The sequence below is a fragment of the Euwallacea fornicatus genome, chromosome 15 (assembly GCF_040115645.1).
Source record: "Euwallacea fornicatus isolate EFF26 chromosome 15, ASM4011564v1, whole genome shotgun sequence".
Taxonomy (NCBI): domain Eukaryota; kingdom Metazoa; phylum Arthropoda; class Insecta; order Coleoptera; family Curculionidae; genus Euwallacea; species Euwallacea fornicatus.
The window spans coordinates 2751181-2768308 of NC_089555.1; the positions used below are offsets into that span (position 1 = coordinate 2751181).

A 17128-nucleotide genomic window follows, 5' to 3' on the forward strand; every position below is an offset into this window, starting at 1 on the left:
CTCCCACGAAGGAAAAACCGCCACAATGGCGTATAAATACGAGAGTTTAACACCCTGTATAAAAATACCGAGACCTTAAAAACACGTTTGTTGTCCGTTCTGCGGCGTACAACAGTGTCGCCGAAGAATAACATTTACAATTATAATATGGCCGTTGTGGTCTTTTCCTTGTTTGAACTTTTTTCGGGATCGGCTTTAAATGGACATGATTGACTTAACCCACAAGCGAGACAATTGAATTCCCCTTGATCGAGGCCGTTTCAGGTGTTTCTCAGAAACTAAAGGATATGCCTACGCAGACTCTCAAGTGAAATACGCATGCATTGCGCATATGATATCCCGCTTTAGTGATTGTAATTGATACTAAACTGTGTTGAAGTCTTCACAATAAACATACGAGATTGATTCTCTATTAACCGCATGAGCAATAAAGGTCTGAAGACAATAACTCATGATGAACAGCCGATAGACGGTTTTACAATGGACAGAAACAAAAAGGCGATGTCTATCTAATCGAATATCCATTCATAATAATTCAAACGAATCATTTCCATATTCCAATATTCTCAGGTAAATTCCCATGAAAATCATTTATTGCTATATTTGTTATGTCGGTCATCCCGTTGTGTACGTACGATATCCACCTGTAATGTGGTCGTTGCTAATATTTGACAATAATTATTGATTTAGCAGATATTTGTTCCTGTTAGAATAGTTTATGAACTACTCATTTCAAATTGCCTTATTAATATGCCTTGCAAGAAACTCTTAACTGACTCAAAGCTTTGAAGCACGCGCAAAGTGCTCTGCAAGCCTGATTTAGTGCCAATATCAATGATTTACAGTCTTCAATTAGTGTTTAAGTGTGTTTCTTATTGCCTGTGTGAAGCAGTAGTAGAAGTTAATCTGAGTGATCCAAACAAGGAGGTTATTATTTACAGGTCATAAAAAACTAAAGATAGAATCCAAAATTCAAAAATTATTTTAGGAAAGTGGCAATGCGGCAACATTCTTTTTTTCACTTGGTATATGGCTGTCGTGGGGCTGTTACTGGAGCGTTACCTGGAGGGCTGCGTTGCCGAATCTAGTTTTTACTACAAGTCGATGATTGAATGAAATGTTAGATATAGACGTGACTCTGTATTTTACAAATAACTGGAACTGGTACGATCCTAAATTTTGGGAATTAGAATGACGTAAAAATGAACACACACTACCTTCTATGGGTATTAAGAATTTCACAAAGTGCGTCATTTTCACGTCACATTTCTGTCAACCTTTAGTGCTGTGCCGTCCGGATGTTAACTTAACGTGACATTCAATTCTGTAGAAGAATTGAATGTATTGTAGTGGACAATTTCCGGCATTTCATCAAACCAAAGGCCCCCGGCCGCCAATGAACTTGAACCAAACTGAATATGGTTTTTAGTAATCCGAGCTCCTTATTTTTACTATTTTCCGGGAAGTCCACGTGCCTCCTATTTCAGGGAAGTGGCCATATAGCGAGATTGAATTATTTAAACTGCGATTTGAGTATGACATTAATCGGAGTTCTTGTAGTCAGTTAACCATGTTGTCAAGCTCGAAAAAAAACCACTGCGCCTGTCCGACTTTTTGACATTCCATCATCTTGCGTTGTAAATTCCAAGATGATTTTAGGCACACCTTCTATGGCAACTGCATGTAGTGCTAACTGTTTAGTGGGTGTAGCCAAAAGTTTGTTAGCACGTAACATCAAAACCTCTAAGTAATATATAATAAGCCGTGCCAAATGCACTTTATGGCCAGTAGATGGTATAAGGGTCCTCCTGCATAATAATTAATTAAAAGCCACTAGGCCATCAGACATACATATCAGTCAATTATTGGCAATAGAAGACTCGGAAAACGGCACTTCGTAATGCCCATTTTCCTTCTACTTCTCCGATAAAGAACTGAATGAGGTTGGCTAATAGGTAAGACGTGCTTTTTTCATTCTTACATCATCCCAGTTTGGCCAGGAATTTAAGGCGTTCTCTACTTATACGCCATAATAGAGATTTTTTCTGGACGATCCACTATATCACGTATCAAATTTATAGGGAACGCATTTCGCATAGACTGCAGCAAACAAACTGTAAAGTGTTAATTACTCCGCATTTTTCAGCATCGGCGATGTGTGGTCTTTTTCTACAAGAAAAAGCTCAGAACATCGTTGACGGGACTTATTCCAGCCCGATATGGCACTATACTTATTTAATCGCCGTTTAAATCGTTTGCTTCTAGGAAAACAACAGCCATCTTTTTTTTTATTTCAGGTCGAACTGAAAAGGGGAAGTGTTAGCTATACCGGACCTGTATACGGAGCAGGAACGTTATTTGCAAACATGCAGGAGGACCTGGCTCAATTGGGTGCTCCCTGGAAGGCCAAATGGCATGAGGTACCAATTATATTATCTGTTTTGATGATTGGTTCGGATTAAGGGACCAAAAGTACCTTGTGCTTCTTGTTGGGCACGACCCAAAAGCGCGCATGATCCTTTTCGTAGGACCAAAGTGAGATGACTTAGTAAAATGGCGACCAAGATAGCTGAGCATTGGGAAATTACGTTTGGATCGGCCTGAGTTCACAGTCTCAGAGACACGGTTTCGCGCAAAAACAACCTCTCTAACTTTAGTTAAGGTTTGTTGAAAACAACGAGTAATAGCGAGACAGTGAAGGCGACTTGCCATTTTACAAGGCGAGTGGCTCTGCCTAAGGCCCCTAGAGGGGGTGTCTGTTCCCTTATCTACCCAGATAACGAAAAACGACCAAAGGAAAATGGCGCGGTTGCCACGTTGATTTGGATGTCATCAGGCACAGGTCTTAGCATCCTTTCTCATAATTAACAATTAAATATGTAAACAAATTATACTTTCTTTTCGATGATTTTTAAAACGGATGCTCATCAACAACAATAAACCAGCCAGTCCCCAATTAACACGAATTTACAACCATTTTAATGATTTCTAAGCCACTCTCGAATGGTATGGCACAAATCTCTAGAAAATATATAGACCATTGAGTTTGACCGCATCTTCGGCGGCTAATTACTGGCAACGATTCAATTTTTTTAACCATCTGGGTCACGACATAAGGAAAACATAGAGGATGTAAGCAACACCGCTGGTTTTACTGTAAACCATGGGGGCTTTTATTCGCAAATTGTTCTGACACGACCGATTGCCGACGTGCATAAGAAAGTCCAACTTTACTTATTTACTTCCGTGATCCAAATTTCAAGGGTGCAGGCGCTGAGCGTTTCAAAAATCTGGCCTGTTGCGTTCCTGGATGCTAACTCCGTGGGGTATTGCTATTCCGATAATTTAAGTTACGTAGTGATTGCAAAGCGGAGAGCGGTTACGGAGGCTTTAAAAATCCCCTTCAAGCAACTTCCGGGGGTCGAAAGAAATGTTCAAAGTCATACTCATTGGGATTTGAAAACAGCTCCCCCTACATGTGCCCCATGAAAGAAACTCTCAAAATCCCATGAAATTAATAAAGTTTATCTATCGATTTTGCGATATTCAGGGAGCTGATTCTAGAGGGAGCTGAGCGCTACATAGAGCCATTTCTTCCCTGGACAGACTCTCGATGTTTTAGCTCTATGATTCATAAAATGACAACATTAATGAACTACCTACTTCTCGTGCAAGTTTTGGTTTAAGTGTCCGAAATATCCTCGAATTTGAGGAGAAACTTAATAGAACTTGGTTTCTATCGTAGGTAGCATAAAGCCGAAATTTAAAGGTCGACTGCACGTTATGAATCAGTCTCGGTCAGCGCTCATGGAATAACCGAAACCAGGGCCGTAATTAACGGCCCTGTTAACCTTGGCGCTGCGGTTTTACTAAATAGTTAAGCACATATTAAGTTTACCCATGTTAAAGCTCCCCAGAGTGGCTGTTACATGTCATGCCAGAGTCAGTTATTAAATTTAAAATCAATTGCTAATTGCTCTATAAAATGCGATGGTGCACTAATAGTTTCATGCCTGATTAGTTCCTGATTAGCTCCACAAATAATCATTTTATGTAAACTTCCAATCAGAATTCATTGGGCTTGGTGGCAAGTTTTGATTATTGTCATATGGAGGAGTGGGAACAAAACGGCGATCTCAAGGATGTTACAAATTCATAAGGCTGCTCCATTTTTTCTGCAAAGTTAATTCGAAATTTCTTTCCTTCTACATCGCATTCAAATATATTCAAATTTGGGCAAAAACTTTCAGGACGTTAACGAACTTTGGGGTGATTTGGGATTGGAAAGCACCTCGAAGCTGACAGCTACACCTCCCCATTTATTATTGGATAATATCACGTAATATTGAATCAGGCGGGTAAATTCTCCCAATCTGGGGCCCGCAACATTTTATCCCGATACCCGATAAAGCCTTATCATTTTTATTTATTTTTAGTGGCACTCTGTACCTATGGCCCCCTTTACCTTCAGACCTTTGTAGCTATCCCTTGTTCTTCTTATCGGAAGGCTTGGGAAGAGCTTAATAATGCCGGAGGAGTTACGCGAGCCATTTCTTTTACCACAAATTTTACACTCTGGAACGAGATTTAATCGCAAATCGGGCTTATCTGAAGTCAACCGCTAATTAATGAATTTCCCAGATTAGCTTCTGCTGAAAAACAAACGGTGTTAGTGAACATCTTTCCTGGTTTTACCTGATGTAAGGTGACGTGTTTGTCACACTAATTTAACGGCTTAATTAGTTTGCAGTGCCTTAAGCGCGGGGATAATAAGGGGGTAACTAAGGGGGATCTGTGAAACTGGGAAACACGCGAAACAGCCGTGTAATACCGCCGGAATACGTATAGCAAAAATTACCAGGGGCCACTAAACCTGAGGAAAAAAACGCATAAATCATCTGACTTTTGATGTATTACGACAGAAGCCGCTTACTGTGAAAGATTAACTTGAGAAATTCCTATATAATTCATCATGCGGATTTATACCTAACTACTTCTAGAAAGACGGGAAAATGGGACAAACTTTTCAGCCAGATTAGAATATCCAGTAATCGCACGTTGGTAAACATTTGCGGCATTAATTAACAGCTTTCAGATGTTATGACAAGCAATATAATTATAATATAGCAACAGCAAGGCAGCGCCAAAGCAAGACGTAACCTGCACCTTAATCGATTCTAAATTGATTAAACATTTGTCCTGGCAACGTACCGTGAAACTGGTAAATTAATGGGGTGATCATAAATGGGCCTCGTTTAATATCAACTGGGGACGGCAAGCTGAATTCGGGATGGAGGTGGTGAATGGCAACGCGGCGTTGCGTCTTTGTTTTTTTTTTTTTTTGGAAGAATTGAATGAAGATAATTTAATTGTGGCAGCAGAAGAGACGGTCAGAGTTGCCAAATGTTGATTTTTCGTCCTGCAGATTGAGCCAAATTTGCAGAAGTCAAAGGATAAAAACTTGGCCTTTGTCTTTCCGCAGAGACGGAAAATAAATGGCAAATTTCTAATGGGAATTATTACAGAAATATTCATTTAAACGCGCGAACACTTTATGATAGTTTAAAGCTGCATTAGCAGAAGTACGTGCGAATATCTCTGAGAGTGACTTATACGGCAGTAAGTGACCGAGTGTGCCTCAAAGACCAAAGCAATTCCTCCTTAATCTTGTACCGGACGTTTCTAAAATACGTTGTAACCCAAAGTGGTGCTCTTTTTTTTATTGAATATTTCGCTGTTTTGGACTCCTAACTTCTGAACACTCTGTATAATACATTTTTTCTTTTTTTGTATTCAAGACAAAAACATCCATTACCGATTAGTAACCGACTGATTCGACGACCTAATCACCAAAAAGCGTCTTCATTTAACCCTGATTAGGGCGGCTCGTCATAGCCCGTGAGTCAGAATAGAGTTCGGCTCTATGCTATTGGGCGCTGAAGCGGTGTCCATTAGGAAATTATTTGCGATTCAGTGAACGGATTTCACGGCCGTTTATTTTTGCACAGCCAGAAAATGCCCCCGTTTTATTGAACTTGTTAAAGTATATAGAAAGAGTCTCGAAAGTCATGTCTTTTTGGTTCTCAGAAGAGGAATATCTAAGGGGAGGCTCTCGTCGAACCTTCATCAAAATCAATCTGTTCTCTCGATATTTTCTGGTTTAATACTACTACAATTATAGAGATTTTCACTCTGAATCTCTTTCCCCTTCTCCTCATGATTAGGACTTTGAAATGTTTGAGCAAAGTTTGAAATGGAAATAAACTTTTGACGTCGAAACAATATTGGGGTCTCCCAAAAGTAATACGATCTCTAAAAAATTCAATATTTTCTGGAGGTAAAATAGTACAAGGTTCTGCAGCTGATAGATGGATAATTTAAACTATTCAAGCAAATGGTGCTTTGCCAATGGAAGCGGCAGTGTTATAAATGAAAAGGTATATCGGGGAACAAATCCTAAATAAGTAGAGTTTATCGAATACAATTGTCTTGAAAGTTTATCCCGGGATCCCGTTGAAAGGGCCGAAGTCCCTGAATTGATCCCGAGTCGATTGGCCGTACGTTTCGAAGCCAATTTCCGTTATATTCTACCTTCTTTTTCGATTCCCTTATTTTTCTATCTCTCCTGATTATGAGCGCAGAATTGGGTTGTGACCCATCCAACTGGACATGGCAAAAAATTCATTACAAAGTCTGATTCGATGGTTTTGTTATTTCTTTTATTACTATTAAATGGACAGCACAGCTTTAATTCAATAGAGTGAAACGCATTTGTCTTAATCTATTGCTTTCAGAGATTTGGGTTAACTCCTCTATATGTTCCTAGCGAATTACTTGCATAGATACATTCAGATTTAGGAAGGTGAGTTTTTCCTCTCTTTGTCGATGGTGCAGATTTATGCGGAAAATAACAAGAGACTAAAGAGTCATTTAAGAGATAAACGCACGTGGGCTTAGAACGGATAAATTAATTTATTATTAACAATAATCTCAGCGCAGAGTCAAACAATACGTAAATGGCAACGTAGCACTTGTCATTTGTTTGCCACTAAGATGGTCGCTCTTTGGAGTACTTGTACGAGTCTCACAAGAAATCTGCTACGTCGCAAAAGAATGCGGGAGGCAGTGTTGCCGCTGTGACCTATTTATTAATATTAACGCGAAGTCTAAATTAGAGGGAATTTGAGATTTTCAGCAGTAAGTGATATTTGCAAGAATTCTTCAGGATCCCTCAGGAATTTCTCAAACTGAAACTCAAAACCTGTATAAGGGTAAAAACCAATATTTTTTTATATTCTGGAGAACAGGAAAATTCGAGAAATCAAACCTACATATTGCAGAGTCCTAAGAGAATTAAGAACGACAAGAATGCTTTGAAAACGTAAAATATACTAGGGAAAACGGAAATTTTTTAGATTCTCTGGAATAGAAAGAGGGAGAAAGAGAGATAAAATAGTTAATTTATGCGAATTTTCTAAATCTATAGGGTCGATATCTGAGGAACATATGGAAGTATTTTCTGACAAAATTCCTTAAAATGAACGGGCTTTAAAGTGCAGTCAATCCGACTTTATTCAAAACAAATCCTTTACAACTACACATCTGAGAACAAACTTAGATCTCCCTGACTTACTCTCATCCTGCATACACTTACCTACCTTTTTATACTCTACATGCAGCCGGTCCCGATAAGGGGGAGTGAGTGTTCCTCCACTATCCAGAACGACGCCCCCCCCGCGGCCCGCTTCGCCACCCCTACCGTCTGGAAATTCGGTGGTGGGGGCGATTTTCCCAGATCCAGCCACCCTCGGTGTAGTATAACTTCGACTTTGGCCTTCGTTGCGTCGCCCCTTTCAGCCCTACCCGGTAGTTTTTTCGCGAATTATTCGCGTATTTCGGCACGTTTGTAATGCGACCTTACGAACTGGGGGTGTAGTAATTACGCGGTTAGGGGTAGTGCGAAGTGTCGTTAAAAGTTTGCGTGTTTGAACTTATTGTTAGTTCAGTGGAAGAATTTTTTCAGGTGATGGATATAATCGTTAAGTGGGAATGTAGGTGCGACAGTTCCTAAGGAAATTGGTGAGTTTGGTTCGTTGTTTCGGAGGAAGATTTGTTAGGAAAAAATTGATAAAAAGCATTAAAAAATTGGGCTTAATCCTCAGGGCTTTATATCCCATATTAATCCCCCTGCGATTTAATCCGGCTTGAATTTCAATGGCTTTCCGCTTAATCAGTTAACAATAAAAATGGCATTTCCACGCGTACTGCCTAATAGAATGAATATGTATTCGCCGGGTTAATCTATTGAATAGCGGGAAAAAATGAAAAAGGCTTGGAAATTCAATTTCAGCTCAATGAATGCACTCATAAGATAGGGAGAATTGACGTAAATCGCTGTATTGCGAGGGAAATGAAATATTATGATTTTTTCAAGTATTTGCAGTTTGGGGTTAAATGGAAGAGTCAAGAGGAAGGTAATCTTTTGCACGCAACCTCCTTCCCTAGCAAACAACTTTAACCGGTCCCATGCTTTAAACGATTCATAATTAAAATTTTAAACGTTTCCCAAACTTTGCGTAATGCTGCTAATATCTTAGTTAAAGAGGCGGGGCATTTAAATGGATATAAATTTGAATCATTAGAGTACGCAATATGCCCCTCAAATCATTTCGTGCTTTGAAAAGTCTCTTTTCTAGCTGGTGCTAATTTCCAGACTTTTTCTGAGTTGCACACATTTTTTCTTAAAAAAAAATCCTTCACCATTGGATCAAGAAACCCCACACCTTATCCGCGCAACATATAAGAAAGTCGAATAAAAAAATAGCGCATAAACCCTCACTTACCTAACAATTCCAGTGTTTAATGTTTCGAGAAATGCCTGGCAACATCATGCAAGTTTCAATAATAAAATTGGTATTCTCATGGCGGAAAATTGCGAAGATATGTAGCAGAAGAAGAAAGCATAACGTGCCCTTGGGAGACTTTTTCTGCTCGGAATCGCTTTTGAGAAAAACGCGTAAGACGCTTTTTACGGCCTTTGTTACAATTTTAATGTTTTCTTAATGGACCCGTTAAAAGAAGAGATAAATAAACAATAAGGCGCCTCGCGTGAGAGAAGTTTTAAATGTTACGGATGGCCGACGCACTTGAAACTTGGACGGTTGTAATGATGATGTGCAGTTTGTAGTAAAAGGACAAGGCAGTGAAGCACTCTTAAGAAAACCGGATCAATCAGCTTACAGGCAGAACTAGCCCCCAGAGCTGGAAATGAAATTTGCTCTCTTTGCATTCGCAGAAATAATGTTGAAGACATGTTCATGACCATCTTAGTTTTTTCAAATTCAATTTAGGGCAGATGACCCACACGTTTTAACGAATTCTCGAGCGGTTTCTCCTTATAACTGACAATCCCTGTCTTACCACCGTATTCGCTAAACAGCACATTCCCCACTTAGTTATCTTTCCAGTTTTTTCCGACTCAATATTTAGATATACGCTTAAATCACCCTCTTAAACGCTTTTAGTAAGTGCTCTTAGGATATTTGTCACGCAATATTTCACTCTCCATATCTTTTTAACATCTCGACAAGTGCAGCTGGCTCAACGTCGAAACAATATTATTTACCACTGGGTATTCATGGTCTGAAATTTGCCTAGAAGAAGGCCCAATTAGAAATTCAGGACTGCACGGATTTAAGTGGTCCCTAAAATCCACAAAATAATAATAATTTCTCGCTTTCAGGGAGTATTTGTACCGCCGGAATTTTAAATATTTCATTTCGTGCAGGCAACGGGGAAACTTTTGGAATTATGTGTTTTAATTAAAATTAGTAAAATAACTGTCTAAATGGCTCTTTTGTAACTCGCCAAACATATTTTCTGCTGGATGAAAAGGCTTTTAACAGATTTATCTTTAATTTTCTTACAGTCCAATGATTTGGGTTATTGAAACTGCAATGTATTCGACCACTGCATTCCTAGCTAAGCCAGTAATTCCGTTAAAAACCTTCAAGTCGACTTTATTGCTCAGTTTGGTTAAATTTTACCCTTACGTTTAGTACCAATTGTGCGCCTTTAGTTGCTCATATAACTGTGCAAACACATGCCCCATGTGCAGTGTATTAACGAAAGAAAAGGGAAATTTCAGTGGAAAACCCGGTCTTAATAGTTTGCATTTGCTCGTAAAGGAACTTAAGTAAACGAAGTCAAATGTCCCAATAAAATGGTGGCGGTGCTTAAGAGAAAGCAGTGAGGTGTTTTGCTGGTTGCGTGATATTGACTCGCGGGTGGGTTTACACCATATATGGACGTTTGGTTTTTTAACCGTTAGGTGAATTGCAAGTGAAACCTCCTAAGCTGATACATCCATGTAAGATTTAACTCCTCAAGTATTTATGCGCTTCCTTGCAAAACCAGCACTTACCGGCAACTAAGCCTAAAATGCACCCGGTTTGAGATAGCTAAAATATTTAACAGCCTCCCTTAAATTCGGCTTACTTTTACGACAACGGATTTCGCGGTCTAGAACTTGAAAATACGACCAAACTCCCTCATCGATTAATTTTGAACGGAAAATATGCTGAAATGAGTGTATATGTAAAAGTCACTTTCCTTCGACTTCGGGTAAAAATACGTTGTGATTTAAAAATCACTTGAGTTTTGAGTCTTGACGCGCTTAGACAAGACATTACTCGAGAAAGGGAACGACTGAAACAAAATGTTGTATGAAATTCGATTCATTCACTCTCACGTGCTAGAAATTGCACCGAAATTTACTCGGAACTTTGAGAGTTTTATGCCGAACACGATCATAAAACTCATCGAAAATATCATTCATTTTTATTTTGGAACTCGAGTGTGAATGTTTTCAAATTTTGTCAAAGGCGGCCATTATCGGTGAAGAAAAACTTTCATGAACATCCCTTTCGACAAGGGGTACATCGTGAAAATCTTCTTCGCGATCCTCAGCGATTGAGATGAGCAATTTCAGAGTCTCTTACACATTTAAAATATTCAACCTTCATACACTTTAGTTACACTTTATTTAAGTCTTGTTTTAAAAAAAATCAAGGTCGAGAAATGTTGCACAGCCGGTCCTGGCGGCCGGTATTGATAACGACACAAATTCCAAACATTATTAACATTCTTCCGATGCACTTGATGCAGTTTAATAGTCATTAAAAATAACAGAAATGTGATAGTGAGGAAGCAGTGACGCCTCCACAATTTTATTACTTCTAATATGAAGGAATAAAATTTCCATTTTTTAATTTTTACCTTTTGCATATTCATTTCTATCCTTTCTTGTCCTTTCTGCAGAACGTAATTTTGCCGTCACGTTCCCGTAAAACTGGCAAGTTCTTTATCCGTTTATTCGATTCGTTGTCTTCGACTCACAATCCAAAATCAATTCTCATTTTTTGCTTAATTTCTCCAAATTATTTACTTTATTTTGTGACCATTTACGCTCAATTTTGTTCGCTATCTATTTGTGTTTATTTATGTAATTTGTTTCGGAGCATCGGAAAGGAAATATCTTTTATCGAAAGTATTTTGTGAAGCGAAATAGCCGTCTGTTTACATGTTTATAACAATATTTTTGTTTACTTTGCGTTAATAGCGAATTTCATGAGCCTAGTCTGCGAAGCGAAACGTACAAAATAACGATGGATGATTTTTCAAGACGCTAAAAAACATCTCAGATCTTCACCAACACTGACAAAATAATCCTATAATGCTTACTGACGTCACGATGGCTTAGTAATATCACAATCTGTGCGTCTAATAGTGCTAGAAGGACACAACTGCGGCAGTTTAATTAAAACACTCTCATTCACCATCATCTCAAGAAAATTGATATTTTTCTTGACACAGTGGCGAGGACCTATTTCAACGCTTTACACAATCTCGGTGAAAACAAAGAAAAATACATCTTCCTTTGAAGTGCATTTGCAAAGATAAATTCATTCCCTTTAAAAGGGTTTCATCTCCAATCTGCGAAGTAATAAAATTCCTCAGAATTGCAATATATCTTTTACAGTTTTAATAAAAGTAAATTGCAGATGTACTTAAGCTGCAAGAAACCACTTTTTTGCACTTGAAGAAAATCTAAAAGCCCTTAAAGAAAACTGCTGCCTCGTACAATGATTGATGCGCGCCGCATAACCGAACATTTAATATTAAAGCATCTCCTCCGAGGCGAGAAAGAACATTCCACGTGTTTTTCTTATCTTTCGGGGGTATCTGAGTTTAAAGAAAATATATTAAACCTTAAGAGAATTTATTCGTACGTGCTTCACCCCTCTCGGCTAACTGTAATTTGCGGAATATGTTTGCGTTTTTGTACTTGTGCCTGAATTTAATATCAACCTCCGCCCTCTCGGGGGAAATATACAGATTCCTAAATTACTTATTTGAAGCAATCACGATATGTTTGTCTCTTTATTTCTTCCAATTCTCCGCGGTTGTAAAGTTAAAGTTTTACGCGAAGTTTAGATTAGTTTCGCTGCAATGTCTCGGTTGCGAATAAAGTAAATCTTATTCTAAATAATCTGGGGGATAATTGCGACCGCTTGCCCGAATGACAAACGACGTGACCATTTCGTCACGCCTAGCAGGGCCATTAACACTCAAAATCAGATTGAAGCGCTGACACGAACAAACGTACACGACAGATTTTAATTAAATGCCGAATTTCAAATGCATGTTTCAGATAAAATCGCACTGTTATAGATACGGTATACATTCCTCCCTACTTCCAGAGCGATTGAGGACGCGAGTACCCCAACGATGGAAGTATGAAAGTTGATTACCAGCAGTGTTTGGGTTGAAAAGCTGAGCTGAGCTCTAAAAAGATTGAGCTTACATGGAAAGACACTTCATAAAGACATTTGCATAATCTAATGAAAACTCTTTTGGGTTCAGCTACGCGCCAAATATGGTTTGGTTCGCGATAATTTAGTCATTTTAAATATGGGTTACATGACGATGAAACACGATTTAGTCACTTATTGGGTCCTCATCTGATCGATCAGAAGGAGTGTTATTCATGCGTGGAACTAATGTTAATATCCTAGCGGAAACATCGCTCTAACGTTTGAGGACAATAGCTCGATTAATTTAGCGTCGATTTGCTGGAACTAAGCAATGCTAATCAGGAATGCTTTGGTTCTAATTATAAATTTCATGATTGTGCAGAAATCGAGTTAAAAATGATAGTTCGATGGCTTTATTTTAGCGATTTTCCAGCTGGAGAGTCGGACAAGTATGTGGAGGTAGGACCTCCTGGGGCAACTTTTCTCGCTTGTCGTTGTTTATTTCCGGGATTTGACAGGCGCGAAATTGAGCCACAGCCTCAGAGGGCACGGAAACACCGGATGCCTCGTTAGCTCAGTCTAGATAAGTAAAACTTATAACACTGCTTTCGGGGGTGTCTGGATCACGCTGAAAGCCGTCAAGGTAAGCTAATATTTCCCAGAGTTGAGTGCGAGATTTATGTCACGTGTATACCTCTAGTCAGCCGCGACGTGTGCCCTAATATTTTAAATCTCGTGGCAAAGTTGATCTGACGAGGATAATAAATCTAGATTGATGATGGGGAGTCGGTCGGGGAAAAATCGCAAAAGAATACAAAGAAGTTCGGAACTCCCTTTAAGAATAGAACGGCCATTTGTAACTTCCCAGCCTGGAAAGTGTGTATTCGGAAAGGCTGACAGTAACAGTTCCTTCGCGATACAGAATTCCTCTGGGCTTTTTTGCGTAAGGCTCAAAGAAAGGTTTCAATTCCCAGAGACAGATTCTGGAGAGGATAAATTTTTTTACATTGAGCTATAAATACGCGTTCCATGTTCAGCGGCTGTGTAAAAATTTAATGTTATTTTGATTTGAATAGGAGTGTAAAATGTAGAAGCGTTCGTTCCCTTGAAACGATAAAGAAAAGAAGCTGATTTTGTTGACATGTTGGTGAAGCCAATTGCATATACCGTGGATCGATTCTATTCTAATTCGATTTTGATAAAACTTGAATTTCTGATATTTAGATACGCGTTCGCGCTTTTTACTCCGAACTCGACAGATAATTTCTAAGCCAATTCGTCACTATTATTATTTCGTTTTAATTATATTATTGATCAGTAGCAAAAATTATCTTTTCAATGATGTACTATGCAGGCACCAAAAAACGAAATGAACAATCGTTAAGTATAATATTATATTTAGTTTAAGTTGTTTTAATAATCAACCTGTAATTGATCACATTTCTCACATGTCCTGTCTGATTTTAAAACAACTTTTATTGTGTTTACATACTATTACAGTCCCGCTATACGACCCCGAAAATTGGCGAAACGCCTTGAAGGAGTTTACATGACATAATTCAAAAGGTTTTCAATTTGCACCGGAACGTAGTAATTGTGGCAATTTAATACGCTAGAAATCTTACACCATTCTATCAAGAAAATTATTGGAATTTTCTGACATGCTGGTGAATCAAAATTTCATCTTAGCACTTTCTTTCTTCCTGTACTTTTCTTGCAATTTTACAAGCTAAAGACTTATGGAAAGAACTCTAACTATATAACCCATTTTCACAGAAGCTAAGTCCACTTTTAATTGACATTTTTTTTTCGCCGGGAACATAGTTTCGCTAAGTTTTACCAAGATTTCGTGGATAAAAGAAAAAATCGAGTGCCTGAACACGCGAAGGTCGCATTACTGTCGACGGAAAATTATGTAACACATTTATATTTGCTTTATCGATAACATCTTTATGGTTAAGCCATGTTGGTTAAGTGGACGTTGGAATATAACTAGCCTTGAAGTTTAACATGTGGGGGCTGATTAATTTCTGTTTATTCAGAGGCGAACACAGAAGCCCTGATTAGATTTCATGCAAAAAATCAAAACATGCGAGTCTAATAAAGACTCATAAAATGAGAGCTGAATAGTGTAAATTGACCTTTCAGGGCAATCCCGGAAAAAACAGTTCGTTATGCGTTGCATTGTTTAAAGGTTTATAATGAACGAATCTTTTTTTTTCCAATCCTTAACAGGTGGTTTAGGAAATATTTTGCTTTATAGCTACAGCAAAACAGAAGCCGAACGAAATTTAGGCAATTTCCATTAGAGAAATCTTACAAGAGAGACGCCGCGTTTCGTTCATTGTAAGGTATGCAAATTTCCAACCATTTCGGTTCGTAAAATATACGAAATAAGCTCAATTTCGCCAACTTTGTTTCGGTTATATGCGCCATAGCCCGGAATAGTTTCATCTTACTCTAAAAGTTTGTTACAATCGATTTTGACAACACTGGATTTTTACTGTTATGCTCGAACTTTGTTTTGAATTCGGAGGGGCGAGTCTACTTTCTTGGGATAAATGCTTTTATCATTGCCTTGCCCCGGTCGCATCAAAATCCAGGTCGTATCTACGCCTCTGTGTCGAAGCAATTTCGCTTTCTCTTTGCCTTAAATATTAAGCAATTTCCTTCGAGTTTCGTTTCTTTGGGAAAACGTAATATTCTAGTGCGAGCTTAGAGTGCATCCTATTAACCGAACTGAATTTTGTATTTTCGATAAGAATCAGGCATTCTCTTTATTTCCATACCAATAATAACGATAGATTTACATACTTTTGTGCCGAATTCTCGGTCTAATAGTTCTTGAGACCGAAAAATGAAACGAATTTCTTTTGTCGTGTTGGAATGGGCCACAAACAAGAAAATATGGGCGAAAATGTGCATGATAAATAGCGGAAGTCCTATCAGTCCATTTGCATCATACGTCATGGAGATTATCTTTTCTGGTGTTTTACATAAGGGAAATGTGTCAGATGATACGACAGATAAAAGGGGACTCGCAATTCACACTGCTATTTTTACGTTAAACCCTAAGCCCTTATGGAACGGTGTGAAAATGCCGCTTGAATATTTGTCTTTTGACGTGGGGTGCATTTTTAAAAGAGGAGTTAATTGGAATGGGGTGAATAAGAGGGAGAACTACTTAAATTATTAACTAAGAACTTGTTTGAGGGAAAATTCGTAATTTTAATCAAAGAGGATCAGCCCTGTTTTTTGATTCAAAAATTCATACGACACAATGGGACAAAATTCACGTATCATCTACAACACTTTTTAGAGAAATTTCTGTTTTGCCCTGCGTAATAAACACTTGCCGCCACTGTATGATTTCAGTGCCGTTAATTTCAACATGTCTGCCCCTAGGGGGAGCTACGTCATGCTCATAGGTCAAGACATACAAGGGGGAATCTGAAAGTGGTGTGTTGCGAGGCACTTGTGCATTCTTAAAGAAATATTGGAACGTCACATATGTAATAATACTTATAATGCTCCAGTTTTGGGAGAAAAAATCGGAGTTCACGCATTAAGTGCACGGGTAGTAGAACTTGTGAAATTGTATTTGTACGCGTTCTTATTTTTGATAAAGCAAATATTATACACATTCGACAAAAACCGGTCTTAAGAACGGTAATTTGGAAGTGTACTTTAAATTATTTGGAACTTGAACTATTTTAATCCAACCCATAAAGTCAATTTAAAATAAGTAAATTTACGGAACATTCCTCGTAATCTGCAGCTTGAGACATACATCAGAGAGAGCTAAATCGCGCACAATGGACAGTGGTAAAAATATCTATTTTGTAGTTCAATATTTTAGCGGATTTAGAAGCGTATTGGCACGTAACTCTTTTGAAGAGTTATTCGGATTCAAAATTAACATTCGAAGTTTAGCATTTCAGACAAGGTTTTGTTGCTTTTGGGAATTGACGTGTTCTTAGTTTTCTACAGTCCATTTGTACCAAAGAACGGGTTCGGGACGAAACAGGTCTGTGTACCATCCTTCTTGGGTGTTCCCACGTCAAAATTTAGCCACTCTAACTGCCTTGGGTGCTCTTCTCCATTGGAAACAATTTACGAGCAATCAATTTTCACCTGGATTAGTTTTATAGATGTGAGGATTTCAAGTGCTTTAATAAGATTGCTTTTAACGAATTGCATGTGATCATTTCACCAATAAAAGTCCTTAAAAGTATTATAACCTCGTATTCCAAATAGTCATTTCCCTAGATAAAAATCCAGAAAAACAACCTCGTTTTTACAAATCAGGCAAG

General features: G+C 38.3%; 1 protein-coding gene across 2 annotated transcripts in view; it reads left to right on the forward strand.

The window, feature by feature from the left end:
• Window positions 1-7668: 7668 nt before the first annotated feature.
• Window positions 7669-17128, forward strand: part of LOC136343734 (transmembrane and immunoglobulin domain-containing protein 1-like) — a 198179-nt gene continuing 188719 nt past the window's right edge. For both annotated transcript variants that reach the window (XM_066290649.1, XM_066290650.1), the window contains exon 1: window positions 7669-8079. The gene's annotated coding sequence lies outside the window, so the exon portion shown is untranslated. The remainder of the gene's footprint in view (window positions 8080-17128) is intronic.